The sequence below is a fragment of the Emys orbicularis genome, chromosome 24, assembly GCF_028017835.1.
Source record: "Emys orbicularis isolate rEmyOrb1 chromosome 24, rEmyOrb1.hap1, whole genome shotgun sequence".
Taxonomy (NCBI): Eukaryota; Metazoa; Chordata; order Testudines; family Emydidae; genus Emys; species Emys orbicularis.
The window spans coordinates 3,162,560-3,187,426 of record NC_088706.1 but is presented as its reverse complement, the minus strand read 5'-3'; the positions used below and the strand labels follow the sequence as shown (position 1 = coordinate 3,187,426).

The 24,867-nt window shown below is 42.2% G+C and overlaps 1 protein-coding gene across 5 annotated transcripts in view; it reads left to right on the top strand.

Annotated features, from left to right (window-relative positions):
* ELAVL1 (ELAV like RNA binding protein 1) overlaps positions 1–24,867 on the top strand; it is a 92,276-nt gene that overhangs the window by 18,526 nt on the left and 48,883 nt on the right. Inside the window, exon 1 of one of the 5 annotated variants that reach the window (XM_065421972.1) lies at positions 7,014–7,069. The exons of the other annotated variants lie outside the window; for them this stretch is intronic. The gene's annotated coding sequence lies outside the window, so the exon portion shown is untranslated. Of the gene's footprint in view, positions 1–7,013; positions 7,070–24,867 lie in introns of those variants that run through there. 5 annotated transcript variants of the gene reach the window in all.

Below are 24,867 nucleotides of genomic sequence, written 5' to 3'. Positions count from 1 at the left end.
TGGTAAGGGATTGTGGTATGATGCAGTCAGATCCAAGTTGGTACCTCTACTTGGTTACCTTCTGTCTGAGCCTGATGACCAATTTCATCTAGATAGCTTTTGTGGCTATTTGCCTGTCATGAATTATGAATTAGTTAAAATTTTACATCAGTGTGTCTGCAGCCGTTGGGTTAACACAGAGCATGACCCTTTGAGATTTTAATGTGTACATGACAAAACTGATGAAACCTTTTGAACCTCTCAGGTCCCAAGAGGTTAAGTTTCTTATAGAGGTCATTTTCTTGGTGGTAGTGAACTTCAGCCTTGAAAAAAAATCTGGTATATGGTGGATCAGTTGTTGGGCCTAAAGTGGTCTTGAAGACTTAGCTGAGTTTCTCTCTCTGTCAGAGTTCCCGTGGCCATCCTGGTGGTGTCCTCTTGTACTTTGGTTCTACTTTTAAATTCTCGAAGGGCTTTAGTCTGTTATCCAATGCTGTTCCCAAGAAGATCTTCACTAAGTGGATGTTGGAATGTTTTTTGGTGTTCTGTCTCTCTTGAAATGAAATGGTTATGGCGTGACTTCCACAGTTCAAGGCAGGGCTGCAGTCATGGTCTGTCTCAGATGTTTCCATCACTGATGCTTGCAAAGCGACTAAAAAGTTGCTCTGGCCACACATTAAAAACATTTATTTCTTGGATTTTTTGCCTCCAGGAGGGATTCTGGTTTCATCCTCTATGCTCTAGAACAGTGATACTCAGACTGAGGCTCGTGAGCCACAAGTGGCTCTTTAATGTCTCCTGCAGCTCTTTGCAGCATGTGATATTAAAACACTTCAATTATTAACCAATGTAAGGCTGTCTGCACTCCCCAGCTTGCAGCGGCACAGCTGTGCTGCTAAAGCCTGGCCGTTGTAAGGCACTCAGTGTAGCTGCTGTTTGTCGGCAGGAGAACTCTTCTGCCGACCAAATAAAATCACCAACAATGATGGGTGGTAGCTTTGTCGGCGGGAGAGCATCTCCTGCTGACAAAGCACTGTCCACGCTTACCCTTTTTTTTTGTCATTAAAACTTTTGTCGGTCGGTGTGTGGTTTTTTTTTTTTTTTTTTTCCACACCCCTGACTGACACAAGTGGCTGTACTGCCCCCAGCCCTGCACTCTGGTGTGGAAGGGCAGAGGGCGGGGCTGGGGACAGTAGGGCTTTGCTGGAGGAGCTGCTGGCGTGGGGCTGCCCAGCGGCCCCATGTTCTGCTCCTTTTCCTGCTGCCATTCCAAAGTCTCTGGCGCAGCAGGAGGAGGACAGAGCCTCCCCTCTTCCCCCCCCCCGCACCCCCCCCCGGTAACGTGGGATGGGGAGAGCGTGGGGGCCCTGGGCTGGGAGGAATCACGTGGAGGGTCACATGCCCCCTTTTAGCTGGTGCCCTCCCACTCCCCCTAACCCATAAGAAATGGATTTTACTTGCACCACTGTTCCTAGCTTGCCACCTGCTTAGCCATTATGTAAATTCTGGTAAGCAGACTTACTCCAAGTAGTTCCTTTTTAAACAGCAGATTTAACAAATACAAATTCATGCCTTTCAGGTGGCATAGTAGAAGGGCAAGCCAGTGATCTAATGGAAGAGCAAAATTCAGTGGCTCTTATTCAAGCGTAGTCCTAGAATCTACCAATTCATGCTAAAAGATGGGGAACTACTTCTATATGTGTACTGCTCGATTTTAAAAGATTGATTAAACATTCTTTTGACATAACTGGCTGGTATGCAAGCTTTGTGTACCCGTTTAAAATATAATATCAAAACCGGATGCCAAAAATGTGCTTCCTTTGTGGAACAAAACTTAAGGGGTAAAATCCTCAAAAGAATAATGGCCTTTAGAATATGTCTAAGTAGGATTTTTGACAACTGCCTTTCTATGAATGTAAACATGACAATTGCAGAGATACAAAAAATTAAGTGAAGCTTTGCTCATGTTTGTGATCACTGAGTTGAAACTGTTATGGGTGGAAGTTTGAGTATCAAGACCGATTCTGGTCTTACTGGTCTAACTCCAATGACTTCAATGAGCTACTCCAAGCTCTTACCAGAGTGAATGAGATCAAGTGGAGATGCCCCGTTTATTTGCCTCAGCACATAACAATAGGAACAGAGTAATAATTGAATGCTTTAATTTATTTTTTTCAATATTTATGTATACATACTTTCAGGCCAGAAATAATGACGGGGAACAATTGTTGAATTTAAAAAAAACAAAACAAGAAAACCTAATTATTTATTCTGGAAAAATTTTAGGCAGAAGATGACCTAAAAAAAATCACTTGTCCTCTGAAGATTAATTATGTCATATTTGGAAACAATTCTTTAAACTGTGAACCGGGAGTTTAGTCCTATTGAAGTGTAAAACTTGACTCATCCCTAGCTATGGAGTCTCGAACAATGCTTTCAATGTTAAAAAAGAACTTCAACTCTCTTTTGGTACACTCTTTTCCCTTATGCTCCTTTTGGGACATCCTACAAACTGCAGAGTGTTACTCATGGATAATATTTTTAGAGAAGGGAGAACTACATGCCTTGTAAGAGGTTCTCTTTAGAGAAGCAGAATTAAAGATTCCCTCCAGGATTCTCACTTGCCTTCTGTGTAGATTTTGGAGGCTACTTTTTTAAGGTGTCTTATTTTTATTTTCTTCCATCCCTGTCATATTTTTATGTTAAACTTGTATTGGCATTTCTTTATAAAGTTTTGCATCCTGTGCAGTCAAAGGAACTGGCTGAAATGTTTTGAGGGGCAGCTTTTATTTCTGCAGGAGGTTGTGTGTAACAGCTAGTAGAGGACCTGTTGTTCTACTTTCCCACTACTGCTGAGAATCAAAAAAAAGTTTAACAGCTAGACTTGCACTATGTTCCCTCTGACCATTCAGTGTCCCCTCTTCTCCCTTCTGCACTACTCCACGCATTAAGCCACCCACTCTACCCTGATGTCACTTCCACTCAGTTTCACTGTCCTCCCTCAGGAATACTTGCCATGCCTATGTGCGCGCACACCCCCCCCCCCTTCTGTTTTGGAACAATGGCCTCGGCCTCCTGCAACATTCTCTCTTCTCTCCCTCACTTTAACTGGTGAGAAGGGTTGTAGATTTTTCTCCTCTTACCAAATCAAGGTGAAGGGTTTCCTTGATCTATATTTTTTTCATCCCATTACTTGAAGTACTGAGGCAAAAATGTTCTCCTTCCCACCCTCCCAAGTTGGAGAGGTGGCCAGTTCTCTCTCCCATACCTGTATTCCAGGTCAAATGGGTGAATAATCTTGAGTGGGATAAGCAGTGGAATCTATGTTCATAGACTTTAAGGTCAGAAAGAACCATCATGATCATCTAGTCTGACTTCCTGCACGTTGCAGGTCACAGAACCTCACCCACCCACTCCTGTAATAGACCCCTAACCTCTGGTTGAGTTACTGAAGTCCTCAAATCATGATTTAAAGACTTCAAGTTACAGGGAATCCACCATTTACACTAGTTTAAACCTGCAAGTGACCTATGCTGGTCAGTCAAGCAATGACTCAGGCATTCATTTTGTTCACTGCTCCAAGCAATACTACTCTGCAATGCATGGTAGGGGAACCCAGGCTCACCCTCTACTCTGGGTTCCAGTCCAAGGCCCTGTAGTGAGCTGTTCAGTACAGTTGGTGAAGTCACAGACCTGTTCTTTTCCCTGGACTACCTCTTATCATGCTTCTTTAAGCTTCTCCTTCATCAGCCTTCCTAGCCAGACCCCTCTGTAATGGCCTACTAGACAAACCCTTCCTCAGGGGTTCCTATCTCCCATTTCGTCTCTCTTACCTCAGGGAGAGACGCTGCAAGCTTCCTCCCTGCTCCCCTCTGTTGCCAGCCTCCTGGTGAGCTTCCTTCTAATTAGTGCCCCCCACTCAGCCTATATCAGTTTGCAGCTTAATTGGCTGATTGGGCCCACCTGGGCTAATTCAACTCTTTCAGGCTGGTGTGGGGAGTACACCCCATTACACTTAGCTAGTGACTTCCACCAGTTCAGTGGTGTGATTTTCTTTCAAACATTATCAGCAAACATGTACTGCTTGAATGGTTCACCTCTAGCCCTGAAATTTATTATGGTTGATGGGTGGTGATTAGATGTCCATAGCAGCGGCATCTTCTTATTCATCACTTAGTTATCTACCTTTTGGGTTGAGAATATTGGCAAGAAAATGAAGGGGAATAAGTGCTTGATCTGCTTGCTTCTTTACTGCATGTAATTTAACTTTGTTGTTGAGTATTTGCTTTTTCAGTGTCTCTTGATGTTCTTTCCAAATTTCGACAGCATCAGCAATAGAGCAGCAATCTGTCTGCAGTTTGTTCCAGGCTATGGAAATAGGTTTCAGTATATTCAGCTATCCTCTACATGTCTTTTAGCCTGATGTTGACTACTTTGGCTGTGGTAGTTCCATCTATTTTATCACAATTTTCTGCATAAATTGTCATAAGAATAGACCAGTTCTTAATATAGCTCAAAACAGTCAACCACTAAATTCCATTGTACACCTTTGGGGGAAAATTAGTTGGATCCTTTTGCTCCCTTCAGTGAAGCTGCAGTGAAGTGGTCGTTACGAAAGTATGTTGCAATTTCAACAACATTTTCTTTTATTCCTGGGGTTGTACTTAAGTCTTTGGCTAAAAGATGTATCAAATGATAATTGCACCCATATATTACAAGTTTCAGGTTCCTTTAATTGTCTTCTAGGTTTCTTCTCATCTTTGCTACATTTGGAGCATTGTTTGTGACAAAGCTACTCACTTGACACTTTGAGTTTTTGTTCAGTCTATTATAGCTTTTACTGCTACTTCTTTTAAGTATTCTGCTGTATAGGCATTCCTGATATATAAATAGTTTCTATAAGATAGACAACCCCATATTCTGTTGTCACAGTCACATATTGCTGGATCATTGTGTACATTGCTTCACCCATCAAGACTCAGATTAATGAACTTTCTGTCAATGTTTTTTGCACACTCTTCAATTTCCTTCTCGTAGGCTGTATTCAGCAACGTTTGCTTTGCTGGGTAGTGTATAGCCTAGTTGTAATGATTGAACCATGCCTGTGAAATGTTTGTTCTCAACAAGATAAAAGGGAGAACTTGTTGCATAAATGAACTGAGCAATCTTTTCCTTTATGGAGACTTGCTGGAATTTGCTTGTCCTGATTATGAACTCATCTGTGGTTTTACTGGATGATGAAGAAGTCTCTCTTTTTGATACAGGTGATTTCCTGTTGGATGTGTGTTTTAGTTGCGGTGCTACTGGTGGTATCAGCAGATAGCTCTGAAGTTGTAGATCTTGCAGGTGATAACATTCATAACTTGTTATGCCTAGCTGGACTCTGAAACAAAATGGTGTTTTTTTTTTTAAAAAAAGTCACTCTCACATTGAGTTATTACTCAGTGTCCTGCTTTAAGAAAATGAGCTTGTAAATGAAAGATTCCTCCTACTCCAGCTCTTTGTACCACTGTTGAAATGAGAAGTTAAGCCCAGTTTTATCATAAGGATTATCTAAATCTGTTTAAACCCTCATCTCTTGCATTTACCACATAGCTTGGAAATTTATTTTTAAATGTTAAAATTAATAAATCCTAATAAAACTTTACTTTTAAACAGGAAATATCTACTTAGGACGTTCGATTATATTGAGCAATAAAAAATAATTTCAGCAGTCCAACAGTGTAAGTAAAAATGTAATTGATAAATACTCCCAAAACAAACTAACATACCAATTATATATGAATGCATTTTGAAATGCATAAATCAACCCAAAACACAAATTTATGATAATCTAAGTTCCCATTTACTAGCATGATAAGCAGCCCATAAGAGGGGTGTAAAAATAAGTTTAGTAACCATTTGATCCAGACTGAAGACAATGTGGACATGTCTGAACAAAGTCCTTGCCATCTGAGGAGCATTTTTCATAACGTGATTTCATTCAGAGAACCATCTCTTTGTTGCACTGTTTACATTTGGCGTGCTTCTCTTCTATCCAAAGGTACAGGAATTCCTGTGAAATATTCCCATTTCAAGACATGCAATGATGGCAGGTTTTTTTGCCCCACGCCAATTCCCAGTGTTGGAATCGACACTATAGTCTGCACTCTGAAGAACCTTGTCCCTTCATTCCACAGTGTCCTGCTTTGACATCAATGTTCCTTTTTCTTTTTGCACACTCTGGTCCTTCTGCTTCATTACATAACTCCCCTACCCACAGAAAAACAAAAGAACTAACAGTCCAGGACTTCTGCTTGTGTAAGCCACATGCCTTTTGCGCTGCAGTGTTATATTTATTTGCAGACATAGAGGGAGGCAGCTGATGAATGAATGGCTTTCTGTTTGTATCTATATCGGTATACACCTACAAGGAGACAGAACATGGCCATTTACTTGAAAGTGCCCAGAACCATCCAGAAGCGAGGGCAGGTAGTTACTGGGTAGCAGAGGTTTTTTTCCATGAGCTGGAGAGCAAGTTTCCACGGTGGATGAAGTAATAAATATTCATAATTTGAGAACTAACTAATCACACCTCAGGTAGGGAGAAGCTATAAAATAGAAGTATGAGACACCCCACCCCTCTGGTGGCTCAGTGGATGATCCTGATGAGATACATGAGGTGTCTCCTGGAGTCAGAGGCTGGGTACCAATGCCTGTGATGACTTTGCCAGTCTCTTACCCCTGGGTTCCCCACAGGATTCAAGCCCTTAATACATAACCTATTGTGCCATAGTGATAAAGCTTGACCTCAAAAATAAGATGTTTTTTCCCTGATTCTTTCTTTATATAGAAACTGGGAAGAGCTTTCTTAACACTGTTCTTGATGATCTTGCTGGACTGCGGGCTTTACTTCACTGGTACTGAAATGCCTGGATTTAAGTTGCAGACTTGAATGAAATGGGCTGAAAGATTATTTAGAACACTAAAGGGATAATAAAGCCTGGAGCTGAATGCACTGGGTTGAAAGTTTTCACCTACTGATTTAGGAAATGTTGAAGCTCTAGCAAGGAGTGCACTAAGATGGTAACGCAACTGTGTACTGTATGAGGTAATGAATTTTCTACATTTGTTGTGGAATGTATCGCTCTCAATGACGGAATAAGTGACCTTTTTAATACTTGTTAGCCTCTTTGAAATTAGACAACTCCTGGACAAACACCATGATTGCAATAAGGTTGTACATGTATCTCCGTGACATAAGGAGAACAGGCAGAACCTTAGACAGTCCAAGTCTTTAAAAACACAAGCAGATTGAAGTTCCCATAACAATTTTATCTGCCTCTGAATTCTGACCGCTTGCTGCTCTCATTCATCCAAGGGAGACAAGCATTGCAGCTAGTTTATATTTAAACCATATGTACTATACTACAGTCTCTAGGATTCCTAGACAATTTGCCAAATGCCCTTTTGCAAGAATAAAACTTGATAGAATCCTCTTTGGTTACTTATTTCAGAGTAGCAGCCGTGTTAGTCTGTATCCGCAAAAATAACAGGAGTACTTGTGGCACCTTAGAGACTAACAAATTTATTAGAGCATAAGCTTTCGTGGGCTACAACCCACTTCTTCGGATGCATATATGCATCCGAAGAAGTGGGTTGTAGCCCACGAAAGCTTATGCTCTAATAAATTTGTTAGTCTCTAAGGTGCCACAAGTACTCCTGTTATTTTTTTGGTTACTTATGACTCTGTCAAACTAACCATTTGGTTGGAGATTTTCCATTCTTGACATCTACCACAAGTCAGACTTGGGGGGGGGGAATATATATATATATATATATATATATATATATATATATATATATATAATTTAATAAAAATGGTTAAGGAAAAATAGTTTGGCCAATATTAAATTTCCAAACATTTTTAACATCATGAGCCAACTTCCTAGTCTGGACTAGGAACTCTGTGTTTGGCTTGGGTAAAGCCCAAGTCCAACTTCCTTCCATTGTACCCTCAAATTTCACCCAGATTTGACTGTGAAAAAACATGCCATTTTTAAAGGCACAGAGATCTTTGTCGTAACTCATTCCTTAATTTACTAAATTCCAGCTGCACTACACATGCTGCCACGTCTGTTAAGCCTCCTGCATATGATATGCACAGAGTTGGAGTTTGAGACAAGATACAGTAAGATGGGTTGCTTGCATCAAAATATGCTTGGGTGGGCATTGGTAGGCTATGAGTTCATCTTTCCCCTTCCACTAACTGATGTTGAGAGCAAGGGAGGCAAGTATTAGTGAGTGTGACATTTTACAGACAAGGTAACTGAGATCGAGGTTACACAGGGACAGCTCTGGCAGAGAACCCACATCTGTAATTTAGCGGAGCTAAATTTAATCAATTTTGCCACACTAACTCAAAATGAATATGCCAAATCTATGTCCTAGGCTATGCTTTTTGTAAAATGGGGCTACACCAGTATACTTACCTTCACAAAATTCTTTGCCCACAGAGGAAAGCATAAATGCAAAGCATCATTAACAAATAGCCGCTAGTGAATGGACTGAAACTTTGGCTCATAACCAACAGACCACATTCCCTTCCCAGAGCTAGGAGTAGAGCCTAGAAATCCTGATTCTCAGGATTCTACTTCTGTCTAGCAAAATGTCTCAAGTTCCTGCTAGTGGATGGTCCACAGAGATAGTATCCTACACGTCTCCAGCTTTCATCCAGACCACATCACACGATCCGTTGTCTACAGCAGGGGTCGGCAACCTCTGGCACGCGGCTCGCCAGGGTAAGCACCCTGGTGGGCTGGGTCAGTTTACCTGCCGCGTCGGCAGGTTCGGCTGATCGCGGCTCCCACTGGCTGTGGTTCGCCGTCCCAGGCCAATGGGGGCTGCGGGAAGCGGCGCAGCCGAGGGATGTGCTGGCTGCGGCTTCCTGCCGCCCCCATTGGCCTGGGAACGGCGAACCGCGGCCAGTGGGAGCTGCGGTTGGCCGAACCTGCCGATGCAGCAGGTAAACAAACTGGCCTGGCCCGGCCCACCAGGGTGCTTACCCTGGCGAGCTGTGTGCCAGAGGTTGCCGACCCCTGGTCTACAGCCAAGCTCTAAGATACAACCGCATTTGCTCCGATCCTTCAGACAGAGACAAACACCTACGGAATCTCTATCAAGTGTTCTTAAAACTGCAATACCCTCCTGGTGAAGTGAAGAAACAGATTGACAGAGCCAGAAGGGTACACATGAGCTGAGAAGTCACCTACTACAAGACAGGCCCAACAAATAAAGTAACAATACGCCACTAGCTGTTACCTACAGCCCCCAACTAAAACCTCTCCAGCGCATCATCAAGGATCTACAACCTATCCTGAAGGACGATCCCTCACTCTCACAGACCTTGGGAGACAGACCAGTCTTCACCTACAGGCAGCCCCCCAGCCTGAAGCAAATACTCACCAGTAACAACACACCAGACAACAAAAACACCAACCCAGGAACCAAACCCTGCTACAAACCCCGGTGCCATCTCTGTCCACATATCTATTCGAGGGACACCATCATAGGACCTAACCACATCAGCCACACCATCCGGGGCTCGTTCACCTGCACATCTACCAATGTGATATATGCCATCATGTGCCAGCAGTGCCCCTCTGCCATGTATATTAGCCAAACAGGACAGTCTCTACGCAAAAGAATATATGGACACAAATCTGACATCAGGAATCATAACATTCAAAAACCAGTAGGAGAACACTTCAATCTCTCTGGTCACTCAATAACAGATCTCAAAGTGGCAATTCTTCAACAAAAAAACTTCAAAAACAGACTCCAACTTGAAGCTGCAGAACTGGAATTAATTTGCAAACTGGATGCCATCAGATTAGGCCTGAATAAAGACTGGGAGTGGTTGGGTCATTACAAAACCTAAACTTAATTTCCCCAATACTAATTTCTCCCTACTGTTACTCACACCTTCTTGTCAACTGTCTGTAATGGGCCACTCTCTTACCACTTCAAAAGTTGTTTTTCCTCCCTTGGTATCCTGATGTTAATTGATTTATCTCATTAGACTGACCTCACACTTGGTAAAGCAACCCTCATCCTTTCATGTATTTATACTTGCTCCTGTATTTTTCACTTCATGCATCTGATGAAGTGGGTTCTAGCCCACAAAAGCTTATGCCCAAATAAATTTGTTAGTCTCTAAGGTGCCACAAGGATTCCTCGTTGTTTTTGCTGACACAGACTAACACGGCTACCACTCTGAAACCTATCCTACAACTGCTACTCTTTTTAACAGCGTTCCATAGCGCAGGTGGTAGAGGCCTGTAGTGTAAATCTGAAGGTTCTTTTTTGAGTGTCCTCAGAACAGGAGATATTCTCAGAAGAGGATTACCCAGAGGGACCTCCACAGGATGACTTTCAACATGATGTCGCAGGGATGCAGAGTGTCTCATCTCCTGATTACAGCGTCAACATAGCAACACCATTTCCATCTGAGGATGCAATTCATGAAATTGAATTGTTTGATACGATGGCAGCTTTGGAGGAGACCTCGTATCTAGCCTTGGTGGTAGATCCCATAATATCAAAAAACTAAAGTCTCCTTACCTATATTAGAAGGGCTACAGCAACTGTCAAAATCCCTTTGGTCCAAACCATCTTTGTGGTGTCGTTGTCATAGTCATCGTCATCATCATCACTCCCATAACCGCATTGGTCATTGGAGCACCATCATTCATGAGCAATCAACCAATTGTCTCCATCCCGATGATTGTGTGTCAGTGCTTGAGTCTCTGCGAAGTCCGTTCCTGTCCACTCTTTTATGTTGTCAGTCCATCTCTTCTTCTGTCTACCTCTTCTTCTCTTCCCCTGTACTGTCCCTTGGAGGATGATCTTGGATAGGCCAGATGATCTTGTTACATGGCCATACCACTTCAGCTTGCGCTTCTTCACGGTTGTCAGGAGGTCTTCATATGACCCAGTGCATTAGGTGATGATGTTGCGGACCTCTTCATTAGTGACGTGGTCGAAGTAGGAGATGCCCAGGATTTTATGGAAGTATCTCATCTCTACTACCTGTATTTTCGGTTCCAAGTTCTGCTGTAAGAGTCTTTCTCGCACGCACAGAAAAATGGAGATGACCAATGCATGCAGCAGTTTCAGTTTGGATTCCAGGGAGATGTTCTTATTCCTCCAGATTGGCTTTAGCTTTGTCACTGCTGCTGTTTGCACAGTTCTTGCCCGAATTTCTGCCATAGATCCTTCATCAGTGATGATTGCCCCCAAATACTTAATCTGTTTCACCTTCTCCAGCTCTTGTCCACTGACAGTGATATGTGATCTGATCCTATCACGTTTGTTTGTCATCAGCTTGGTTTTCTCTGCACTGATTTCCATGCTGTATTTTGCAGAGGTTTCATCCAGTCGTTTCACAAGGTTGGCAAGTTCATCTTCGCTGCCTGCCAGGCTGTCAATGTCATCAAAGAACCGAAGATTTGAGATTGTTCGCCCCCCAACGCTGACTGTGCCTATGTGATCTTCTAGGGCATCAGTCATTATGGGCTCCAAGTAGATGTTGAACAGTGTGAACGAAAGAAGGCAGCCTTGTTGGACTCTAACAGTGGTGTGAAACCGCTCTCCTATTGTGCCATTGACGAGAACTGCACTGCTGGCCTTGGCATACAGTTGTTTAATGGTAAGAATAAGCTTACGACCAACATTGTACTTCTTCCTGGTTGCCCAGAGAGCTTCATGCCACACTCTGTCAAATGCCTTCTTGAAGTCAACAAAGACATGGTAGATCTCCTGCTGGTGTTGTAAATACTTCTCACATGGAACACGAAGATTGAAAATCTGTTCTGTGGTACTTCTTCCAGCATGAAAGCCAGCGTGTTCTTCAGCAATGATATTCTCCGCTTGCGGCTTCGATCTGTTCAATATGACTTTCAACATCACTTTGCTTGGATGGCTAATTAAGCTTATGGTCCAGCAATTTTGATACGTTTGCAGGCTGCCTTCCTTTGGCAGAGTGATTAGTGACCCTCCATGTGGAGGGCCACTCACCGGTGTGCCAGATCTTGGTGAATACATGTATTACTATTTCTCCTCTGAATTTCATCAATTCATCTGGGATGTCATCAATACCTGTAGCCTTTCCGTTCTTGAGTGATTTCACAGCTGTCTCCACTCCTTCATGTAGTATTGGAAAGTCATTCTCCTCTATTGAATCTGGGCTGTCTAAGACACTAGGATCTCCGTTTGTCTGGTGGTTTGTCCACCTATTGATGATGTCCCTTTCTTCTGTAAGACTGTTCCCTTCTTTGTTTTGAATTGCGTTAGCTTTGGTCCATCTTTCCTTAGTCAGATCTTTTACAGCCTGGAAGGCTCATTTGCTATTTTTATTATTGATACACTCTTCAATTTTAGAGCATTGTATTTCAATCCATATCTCCTTGGCCACCTTCATTCCTTTCTTGATTTTTCTGCCAATCGCTCTGTATTTATCAGCTCCCTCAGTGCTGTTCTTGTCTCTCTCTTAAGTTCTCTTCTAATGTCACACATTTGTACTATTTCATTTGTGTCAACCAGTCTGTAAAAGATGGACAAATTTATATCAAATCCCACAGGAGCGATTTTCTTGTTTTAATTTGCACCCTCAGCCAAGCTCTTTGGTTATAGTAGCAGTACTGCAAAAGTCTCTAGGTCAGGTTTTCAATCTTCCACCCCCATGGATAAAGGGGGGGAGGGGGGGGGCTTAGATTCCCTGGGCAGGAAATAGTTTTCTTTTGCATCCTTAAACATGCACATAGCTACCAACCAAACAGTTATGGACAGATGGGTTTTAGACCGAGTAAAGGAAGGGTATAATGTCTAATTCAAAGCCCTTCTTTTATCCAATCACTATGTAGCACCACCGTCTCCTCCCTTGTGGGGACTCTTCCCATGAGAGACTATTAACAGAGGAAGTACAGGCTATTGTTAGCACAGGGGCTATAGAACAAGTACCTCTGAACCCCAGAACCAAGGTTTTAATTCTGGTACTTTCTAATCCCCAGAAAGATCTTCTGTCGGCATAGGTAGAATCTTCACTGAGGCGCTGCAGCAGCACAGTTGCAGTGTTTTAAGTGTAGACCAGCCCTCAGTTGAAAATAATAATAAAGATATTTTGTACAAAAATTTAGATTAAAATAGCATTAAGGTGGCAAAGTCAAGCACCCAAAAGTTAGAAAATGCCAGAATTAAAGTTGCCTCTGTGGCTGTAATTCAGCTCCTTGGGCCTGTGCATAATCAACTTTAATTACATTTTCACATACTACTTTTTCCCCTCAGGATCTCTTACTCATTCAGATCACGCAGTTGACTGAATTAAGAGTTTTGTATAATTAGGTCATAGGACCCCTGCCTCATTCACTGCAGAACTTGACAGGTATATGGTAAATGAGGAATGATGATCTTGTCAGTAAGGCACTAGATTTAGACCCAGCAGAACTGGGTTTTGTCCCTGGCTTTGCTATAAACTTCATATTTAACATCAAATCAGAATGTTAGAGTTGGAAACTCTGGGTATATCTACATGGAGATAAAACCCCCCACAGCTGGCTCAGGTCAGCTGACTCAGGCTTATGGGGCTCAGGCTTTGGGACTGAAAAATTGCTATGTAGACATTTTGGTGTTGGGTTGGAGCTCAAGCTCTGGGACCCTGCGAGGGTGGAGAGTCCCGGAGCTTGGGCTCCAGCCCGAGCCCAAATGTCTACACAGCAATTTTTAGCCCTGTAGCCTCAGCCCTGGGAGCTCTAGTCAGCTGACCTGAGCGAGCCACAGCTTTGCCGCAGGGCTTGTATCTCTGTGCAGATATACCCAAAGTGTTGCTTGTATTTTGGGTGTCTTGAAATACTTAAGGTCTGACTTTCGGATGGTGCGCTTTCTATTCTGGTTGAAGTTAAAGGAAGCTGCAGGTGTTCAGTGCTTTGGAAAAATCAGGCCCCAGATGTCTCAGGTTAAATGTTTGGTTAGTGATGCATCCAAAATTAGTGGACACCTATACAAATGTTGACCTCAAAGTCTGTGCCTCAGTTTCCCATCTGTGAAAAGGGGATGACTTCCCTTCCTTTTAAGGGTGTTGTAAAGACAAATTCATGTCTGTGAGGTGCTGGCACTGCACTGATGAATGTCACTGAAAAGCCTGTGAAGAAAGTAAGTTCCATATTCAGAGCAGAGTTTGGTCTGTCTGTAGTAAAGAATGTGTGAGACCACAAACTGAAAAGATGATAAAGAAATAGAGAATTTTGAGTTTTGTCCATTCTGTGCACTGAATGAGGCTGGGTTTCTGGGATGAGGGGAATATGATCTAAAGCAGTGATACTCAGATCTCAGTGATTTAAGAGCCAAATTAGTGATCAACATTACCCAAAGAGCCACAGCAGTGTGAATTCATTGTTTCGTTGACTATAGTACTATATATTTATATTTAAACAGTATGAGAGGGGAAATACTTAGTGTTATATACTAACAACAAAATGACTACCCAAGTATTATTTTATTAACTACAATTTTATTAACTACAGCATCCTGATTGGCTAATAACTTGGATTGGTTAATAATTAAATCACACAGTGTTTTGATATCATGTGCTTCAAAGAGCCACAGGAGACGCATTAAAGAGCCGCTTGCGAGCCTCAGTCTGAATATCCTTGATCTAAAGACGGTAACATGCATACACACAAGCCTACTACCAAAAGTGAAAAATATTTGTGCTCAGTGTTTTAAGGAATGTAATTGATGGTGTACTATTTGTGCACGGTTTTTAGTCATAGATTGTTGATTAGCTTTCTAATTAATACATTTTATAAAGTGTAGCATACTGTATTTCTTCTGCTTTATAACTTCTTGGCTTTGTTCCACATTTCATTACGTGGTTTATTTCTTCCTGCACTGTTTTATTTACCACCAGAGGTACTTTACCTCTGCCCACCAGTACTTTTATCTTTCTTTCCTTGTTATTCTTTACCTTTTCATCTGTTTTTCTCTCTCATTTACTCAGTTCCCTACTTTCTAATTTATCTCTTAAATGTCTTCAGTCTGTCCATTATCCCCTTACCTGCACATGTACGCCCCTCCTCAGGAGGCATGAGCTGCAGCATCTTCGAGCCATTCTGCTTCCTGCCTCTCCACGCCACTCAGCATTGAAATATGGAAACAGTCCATCAGGGTAATGTAGAAAAAATTCATTTATTCTCTAAAAAATAGTCACATGAAACGTCACGTTAGACATCCAATTAAAAGTTTAACTCTAACCTCCAAAACACAGCTTTCAACAAATACATTTCTTTTCAAGTTATAAAAAGTTCAAAAATTCAAAACAAGTCGTTTCCATACAAACTTAACTCCCAAGCATCAATGTATGTAAATATCTTAGGTGTGTTTAACTGTGGAATACAAAACAGTTTTATGTAATAACTTAAAAGTGAAACTATTAGTATCTGATATTTATATGCAATTAAATTCTTCAAAAAAAACATTGTGAAAGAAAATAGAGGCTTAGCAAAAAGCTTGTAGAATCCAGTTGTGTATATTGACCCGTATGACTCCGTAATCTTATTGTTTCTCCCATTCCCGCCTATTGTTTGTTACTTTCGCTCATTGCTTGTCTTAATCTAGCTGAAAACTCTTAAAGTAAGGGATCAAGTCTTCCTTTATGGTTATAGCGCAATGAGGGCACCAATTCTCCAGTTTCTATGTGGTATTCTTTACAGACAACTACTTCTACATAATGTGTATTATTATACACCTCTGTTTGTACTGAATTCAGTGTGTAACAACTTATGCTCTGAAGGTTTCCCTTTCCAGTCTTCTGGCACGCAGCATTCTCTTGGGCCAAACTGTTAAGGTTAAGACCAACTTTCTGTTTAAAGCTCAACTCTTCTGAGTGCTTTAAAATCTCCTCCATGGTTACTCAGATTGCCTTGAATTTGGTGTGCCTCATGGCAGTGGGGGTTCTGTTAGTGAGCCAGTTTGGGGCTATTTGACCAAGGGGTTCCTGAGATACAGCCCTCCTTCCTCCCCCAACTCTCTCCCCCCCCCACACACACACTTGAAAAAAAGTTGAGAGATTCTAGCAACTTTTTTGCTCACGGATAGAGATAAAACCAAGGCTCAGATTATCACACCAGAGCTGCTACTGCTCAAAGGTTACCCTAACAGATTGCATGGCACCCACCAGCCCTCTAGGGAAAATCAAATTAAAATGTTGTTTGGAAAAGATTTTTCTTCTCCTGTGAGGCTTGTTGCCTGCCTCATGTACTTAGTCTCACTCCTAATAGATTGCACTGAACATGCACAGAGAAGTTAACAGGATTGTAAGTCTTCAAAATTTCCCAAATTTCAGGGGGTCCCAAACTCTTTGCCAGCACAACCCCATTTTAATTAATTATTTTCTCCCAGGATCCCAGACAACATGGAGGATGCCATTTTTCGCTACAAAAGTGCGTCCTCTGCAGAGTGTGACCTCGTACTTATGGTGTGTGTGAGGTCAAGTTGTGCAGGGGATGCCATTTTGTAAAGCATTCTCCGTTCATTGTGACCACGAGATCGCTGTGTTCGGAGCAAAATGTGACCGACCCCCAGTTTGGGAACTGCCGCAGTAGTCCTCTTAACCTACCCACTGAGTCAGTGTCACTCAGTTCAAGTTTCACCTGGGGCAGAAATCTGGAAAAGGTTGGGAGGCATATTGCTAAAGTTCATCTGTCAAGTTTTCTTTTAATTATTATTGTTTCAGAGAAATGTAATCTTAGTACAACAAAATATTCAGAAGGCACTGAAACTATTTTTGAAAAGAAAGTAACTTGCACATGTGACTGTTCGAGAGGGCAGAGGTGATTAGGGGTCCAAGAGTAGGTGGTAATAGGGGAAGAGGGGTTTGGGTCTGCTGTGAGGGATGGGGTATTATGAGGAGGAAAAAGAATGGTAGGGAAGGTTTTCCCTTGGCATCGTAGATGAAAGATACCTTAGGGGTTGACTGCCTCTCTTTTTATAGTGCGGTAAATCGTAGAAAAGCATATCTCTTAAAGTTCATTGACCATGCTTCAAGAAGCAGGGAGGCTTCCTGGGGGTGCAGTCTCCATCCCCCATAGGTCAATGGCTCTCAACCTTTTCAGACTACCGTACCTTTTCAGCAGTCTGATTTATCTTGCTTACCCCATTTCACCTAACTTAAAAACTACTTGCTTACAAAATCAGTTCTAAAAATACGGAAGTGTCACAGTACACTATTACTGAAAAATTGCTTGCTTTCTCATTTTTACCACATAATTATAAAATAAATCAATTGGAATATAAATATTGTACTTAAATTTTTCTGTGGCTGGGATATAGAGCAGTATAAACAAGTCATTGTCTGTATGAAATTTTAGTTTGTACAGACTTTGCTAGTCCTTTTTATGTAGCCTGTTGTAAAACTTGGCAAATATTTAGATGAGTTGATGTACCCCCAGGGGTACATGTACCCCTGGTTGAGAACGACTGCCATAGCTAGTTGACTTGTTACCTCTTCCCGTTAGCTAGATGGCTTTGTTTACCTTTTATGTAACATACCGTCATCGTCTCTGCCCGAGGACCAGGCATTCTTTATGATCCAGACATGCTAACTCCCGAACCACCTTGTGAGCTTTGATGGTTTTGTTTACTGCATATGTAAATTGCAATTCCATTGTCACTGGTCTCCCTGCTTCATTTGTATTCAAGTCCTGGGTAGACCTGTTTCTACTTTGTCCAAATACAGACTTCAAAGCATAATGTAACTGAGTATTCATAATTACTCAGTGTCAATACATACATTTTTAATTATATTAATCACCAATGTTATTAGTTTTCAAATAATACCACACAAGGCATAGTTTGTACACATATCATTACAGAAGCATGTGAATACAGGGTGCTTAGGGTCACAGGGCTGAGAGCCCTTTTGTATGTATGCTGGGATTTGGGGGAGCCCTACATTTCTGTGGGGGACTGAGTCCCTCTCCCTGCCTGCTGTGTATTCTAGGATCTGGAGGACCTTGCTCCTCTTGGGGTGTCTGAGCTTCTTTTTGTGCCCCCCCCCCATGTGACTGGGATCTGGGGTGGGAGGTGTGATGCTACCGGGGCTGGAGGTAATGCGGGGGGTGAGGGGCGGGGAAGCTGTCCGAGTGTGTGGGAGGGGCGGACTGGGTGGATCTGGGGTATGGTTGGGGAAGCCTGGCTGCAGCAGGAGTCTCAGCTGAAGGTAAGAAGTGGAAGCGAGGAATGCAGTTTAGGCTACGTAACCAAGGTAGCATGCGGCCTTCCACTATGCCGCTGCCTATATGTGTATGCAGCCGCTTAGGGCAGGAGACAGTAAGAAGCAACTTCTTACATATTCATGGATTTTAGTGTTAACTACTGACTTAATATGATGGGGATGGGGAGCTGAAAGTGTTGGCATGAGGGGGGCTACATATTGGGAGGGGGCTACATATTGGGGGGAGTGGTGAGGCAGGGGGTGAAGAAGAGACACACCAGTCTTCTCACACATGCTTAAAGTTACTGTAACAGTCATCTAAGGTTTTGGGACATAGACCGTGGATGACATTTCTCTCCCCAGCCCTGTTAGCAGCTACACATTGGAAACGTTTCAAAGCATGGACCATTGTCTTCATTCCACTGCAACAATATGTACAAAAGCGGGGAGGAGAACTGAGGAATCGCATAGTAACCATGTGGCATAGAGGAAAGGCTCCTGCACTGGGACTATTCCTAGCTCTGCCACTGGCCTGCTTGGTGACCTTGTGCAAGTCACTTTACCGCTCTGTGCCTCAGTTTCCCCATCTGTAAAATGGGAATAATGATGTAAAGATGTTTGAGACGTAGTGATGAAAAGTACTATATAAAAGCTCGGTCTTTTGATTATTACCCACAGTAGCATATCAGCTGCAAACCTAGGTGAAAACTTCAACTGTCTAAAAATGACCGCTAGCTCCTACCAACAAACTTTTTTTCTGTTTAATAATACTAGGAAATTAAATGGGAAAAGCCTTTATTAATGCAGAGTTAAAGATTGTAAAACTCAAAGCTTTGAAAGCCAGGAAGCAGAGTTAAGGTAAATGCCCACACAACCTGAATTCTGTCCTCTTTGGTGATGCTGCCCTCTTTGGGTGATGCCTCAATACACCCACAACATGCACACTCCCATGCTGCCTTTTCACTGTAATGATAGTAGCTACCTGTGCTTGCTGTATGCTCAAACACCGAGCCTACTCTCCCAACAGAATACTACACTTGTAAAATTTAACAACCACTTCATATCCTTTCATGGCCTCTTTACACTTGTACATAAGATAGAGCCTAAACCCCAGTCCATCAGTAAATCCACAGCCGGTTCTCATATCCCACCTCACTACTGACAGTACTCATGGTAAGGGTGCCTTGCTATTGACACAACGTACACAATCCTATATTGACATAATGCAGACTGGCACCTCAAGGTACACGTGCACTTCCCCAGATCTTATATCACAATCACAGCTCGTCCAAGCTGCTCCAACTTACTTTTCCCCCCATTTAGTGCAGCTATACCTGGCACAGTGAATGCATTTGGAGTGCATCTAGATAATTCCCAGTAGCTATTATTGCCAGCTTCAGGGGGAAAACTAAAGTGAGTGTGGGCTTTTGTCTGTACTTCCTGGTTTTCAGAAGTTTGAGTTTTTCTGAACTCAACATTCTGCAAGGGCATGAGGCATCACCAGACAACTGTAACTCTGTTTTAATAAAGAGTTTTGCCACTTACTACAAAGCATTTTCCTGTCAAAAGGGTTGAGAAGGTTTTTCCTTATTGGCTTTTGCAGCTGATGGGTGAAAGTTCTCTTTGTGCTTTGGTGACAGACACTTGAGCATTAATATCAAACGGTGCTAATTTTTCCTATTTAAATTTAATCATTTGAATTCCCCACTAAAATTTTGTTGTCCCTATAACTTACTAAATCAACGTAGGTATACTGTACCTGTTATTCTGATGCCTGAGCACCTTACAGATTTGTTAATCATTGTAACAATGTTGATATGTAGCAATGTTGATTGTAGCAATGAAGATGTCTGCGGGTTGCATATGTTGTTCTGGCAGGGTCTGGTGCTCCTTCGAGTCGGTGTATCCTTGTCTATGGGGAGCTTACTTCTGATGATGAGCTTGGAGAGGTTTGAGGGTTGTTTGAAGGCGAGAAGGAGTTCAAGACAGATTATTTTTTTAGGATGGGGTCCCCATTAAGTATAGGTTGTAGTTGTTTGTTACCCCATATGGGTTTCAGTATGGGGTGGTGGGTGATAACTAGGGGTATGCGGTTGGAGCGGGTTTTATTTCCATATTGAAGCAGGTTCTCTTGGGGTATTTGGGTGGCCTGTTCCATGATTCAGTCTACTCCCTGGTGGAGTGTCCTTTGTGTGGTGAAGACGGTTTTAAGTGTGTTAAGGTATGTATCCAGTGTGACGTTGCACTCCATATGTTTATGGAAATATCCTTATGAGTGTAAATATAATGTAACTGGGATATGCTTTATGCAAAAGGTCTCTTGTAGGGTATCATTACAAAGCTTATCTACTGAGTGTGTTCATCCTATTTGTATGAATGTATCATTCTTGTATCTGAAGCTAGAAATATGAAGTATTACTCTGAAGTCCTATTGTAACTGTGCAAAGTGTGGGCCCTAAATGGTGATTTGGAATCTTGATGGCTCCCATTAGCTAGGACAATTGGTTGTAAATGGCTCTGTTTACTTGTAAGCCTTCCTGTATATCTTGTGCCAGCCAGTGGGTAATGAAGTCTCACAGGACATGTGAACGTGTCACATGATACTGGAATCCATCTTAAACCGGGTGCTTTTCCATTTAGAAGGAAGGGTGGGAACCCAGAGAGAGACAAAGGATTCCCGCCTTGTGCCAAAGATATAAAAGGGGGTGGAACAGAACAAAGGTGGCTGCCAGTCATGAGAAATCCCCTAGTTACCACCTGAGCTGGAACTAACAAGGACTGCACCAGGGGAAAGGATTGGGCCCAGACTAAGAAGGAGTCTAGTCTGTGAAAGAAGCTTATTGGAACATCTCTGAGGGTGAGATTTACCTGTATTTAGTTTCTTAAATGTATTAGGCTTAGACTTGCATATTTTGTTTTATTTTGCTTGGTAACTTACTTTGTTCTGTCTGTTATTACTTGAAACCACTTAAATCCTACTTTTTATACTTGAAAAAATCACTTTTGTGTATTAACAAACCCACAGTAAGTGATTAATACCTGGGGGAGCAAACAGCTGTGCATATCTCTCTATCAGTGTTACAGAGGGCGGACAGTTCATGAGTTTACCCTGTATAATCTTTATACAGAGTAAAATGGATTTATTTGGGGTTTGGATCCCACTGGGATCTGGGTGCTGAAGAGAGGTAACCTGCTGAGCGGTTTTCAGTTAAAGCCTGCAGCTTGGGGCGTGGTTCAGACCTGGGTCTGTTGCAGCAAGCTGGCATGTCTGGCTCAACAAGGCAGGGTTCTGGAGTCCCAAACTGGCAGGGAAAACGGGCTCAGAGGTAATTCCAGCACATCAGGTGACTGTTCAAGGGGATCTCTGTGACCGAACCCGTAACATCCAGGACTTGATCCTCTGAGCATATTCTGTGGTATCAGAGTGCCTTGCTGTAGAGAACAGATTTCTTGGTGTGTTTGGGTAGTTACTGGATCTATGAAGGTAGGTGTGGTGATCCGTGAGTTTCTAGTACATAGTTTTCTGTAGGATTCCATTGTTGAAGCTGATTGTAGTGTCCAGAAAGTTGATGATCATGTGGGAGTGTCCCAGGGAGAGATTGATGGATGGGTGGTGGTGGTTGAAGTTGTGGTGAAAAATCTATGAGGGAGTTTCTGTCCAGAGGACAAAAATATTGATGTGTATTAGGTATATCGTTGGTTTTGTGGTGCATTTGTCCAGAAATTATTCTTCAAGGTTGGCCATGAAGAGGTTGGCATATTGTGGAGTCATCCTGGTACCCAGAACTGTTCCCATGGTTTGGACAAAGTGTGTGTTGTTGAATGTAAAATTGTTATCGATGAGGATGAAATAGATGAGTTTGGCGATGTGTTTGGGGTGGATAGCTGCGTGTTGTCCATTGTCTTGGAAATATTTGAGGCAGGCAGGTATGCTGTCATTTTGAGGGATGTTGGTGTATAGGAAAGTGACATCCCTGATGGCAGGGATGGTGTTCTGAGAGAAGTTGTTAATGTTGTGGAGGAAGTCAGTTTTGTCCTGGAGGAAGCTGCCCCTTTTTGTGATGAGTGGTTTGAGGATGGTTTCTGAGTCCTGATTTTCCTTCAGTAAGAGTGCTTTGGCCAGATATGATGGGTCTGCCTAGGTTCCCTTGTTTATGTATCTTGGGAAGCATGTAGAAGGTCCCTGGGGTGGGGTTCTTGGGAGGATGAGTTTGTCTTGGAGTTGTTCAGGAAGGTTTTAATGTCCTTAAATTCCTGGGTGAATTGTAGCATGGACTCTGCTTTGAGTTCTTTTATAGTATGGGGGTTTCAGAGAGCTCGTTGACTTCGTTAACATAGTCACCATGGTTGGGGACTATGATGGCATTTCATTTGTCAGATTGTTTGATCACTGTGTGGTTAGATAATCTAATCACCAGATTAGACTTCGGGGACTGTATAGCTGTCCTCTCAAAGGTGGAGAGATCCTGGTGTATGTGACAAGTTTCAGAGTAGCAGCCGTGTTGGTCTGTATCTGCAAAAAGAACGGGAGTACTTGTGGCACCTTCGAGACTAACAAATTTATTTGAGCATAAGCTTTCATGGGCTACAGCCCACTTCATTGGATGCATGTAGTGGAAAATACAGTAGGAAGATAGACACACACACACACACACACACACACACACACACACACACACACAACAAGAAACAATGGGTGTTACCATCCACATTATAAGGAGAGTGATCAGTTAAGGTGGGCTTTTATCAGCAGGAGAGAAAAAGAACTGTTTGTAGTGGTAATGAAAATGGCCCATTTCCAGCAATTGACGAGATGTGTATGATTTTTTTTTTTAAGGATTTCAGAGTCAATTTCTTTCATGATGCAATCAATGTAACGATCAAGGGTGTGGTTTCATCTGCTTTGTGGTGTCCAGTCGATTTTTTTTTTCCTTATGAGTGTCAATGGGGATGTGGTAATATGAGTGGTGTCCTCATTGTGAAAGAATTAATTGAATTCATAACTCTTCTAGACACCAATAATCACAGGCTGAATAGAGACACTGGTTTTATGGCTTATTACAACAATCTGTAACCTGCTAACAACCCTTCCCTAGCTGTCCTCTTCCCCCCACCACCCTTCCTTTCCCTCCTGTGACTAGAGGGGTGTTCATAGACCACTTCACCTTGAATGATCATACGAACATAAGAACGGCCATACTGGGTCAGACCGAAGGTCCATCTAGCCCAGTATCTTGTCTTCCGACAGTGGCCAATGCTAGGTGCACCAGAGGGAATGAACGGAACAGGTAATCATCAAGTGATCCATCCCCTGTCGCCCATTCCCAGCTTCTGGCAAACAGCCATTGGCTAATAGCCATTGATGGACCTATCCTCCATGAATTTACCTAGTCCTTTTTTGAACCCTATTATAGTCTTGGTCTTCACAACATCCTCTGGCAAGGAGTTCCACAGGTTGACTGTGTTGTGTGGAAAAAATACTTCCTTTTTGTATGTTTTAAACCTGTTGCCTATTAATTTTGTTTGGTGACCCCTAGTTCTTGTGTTATGAGAAGGAATAAATAACACTTCCTTATTTACTTTCTCCACACCAGTCATGATTTTATAGACCTCAGTCATATCCCCCCTTAGTCATCTCTTTTCCAAGCTGAAAAGTCCCAGTCTTATTAATCTCTCCTCATAGGGCATCCATTACATACCCCTAATCATTTTTGTTGCATTTTGATCCTTTGAAATACATGTAACTTCTTATGCTAAACAATCTGTTGCATCTTGTATTTAGCTGTGACACTGTGTATGTTTCCCAGACTAAGGAAGAACTGTGTAAGCTCGAAAGCTTGTCTCTCTCTCCAACAGAAGTTGGTCCAGTGTTGGTCCCCACATTGTGTCTTATAGAAATTTTAGACAAAATGTGATGTCTCACTGATGATGAGTTTTTGTTTTTTTTTTAACCATAACACTTGAACTTTTTTCAAAGTTAGTGAACATTTTCATTCACCCTGAGAATTGACCTTCAGTGTTTTGGTAACACAGATTTGAATCTGAACTACAAGGGTAAGTGAAACATAGGCTTGTTGTGGGTTCCAAGGCCAGAAGGCACCATTGTATCTAGTCTGACCTGTATAACAGAGGCCATAGAACGTCCCCAAAATAATTCCTAAAAGAGATCTTGTAGATGAACGTCTAATTTTGATTTAAAAATGATCACTGATTGAGAATCCACCATGATCTTTCATAAATTATTCCAATGTTTAATTGCTCTCACTGTTAAAAATATGCACTTTATTTGCAGTCTGAATTTGTCTAGCTTCAACTTCTAGCCATTGGATCGTGGTATACCTTTCTCTTCAGACTGAAGAATGCAAAGCCTATTGGTAGCCAGACCAGGAGAGTGTATGGAGTTTAGTATTTCTGAAGTTAGAAGGAATAAGATCACTGTGGCTAAAAGGTTAAAATAGCTTCAACGCTTCCAGTGGCTGGCATGAGAGTGTTCTATGGGAAGGAAGGATGGTATTAGAACAACTTAGTGTGAAGTGCATGATATCACTTGAGGGGTGGGTGTTTGCATACCTTATTTATACATCAATATATTGAATCAAGGTACTCTGATTCCATGGTAACACAAATTTTAAATTTTTTAA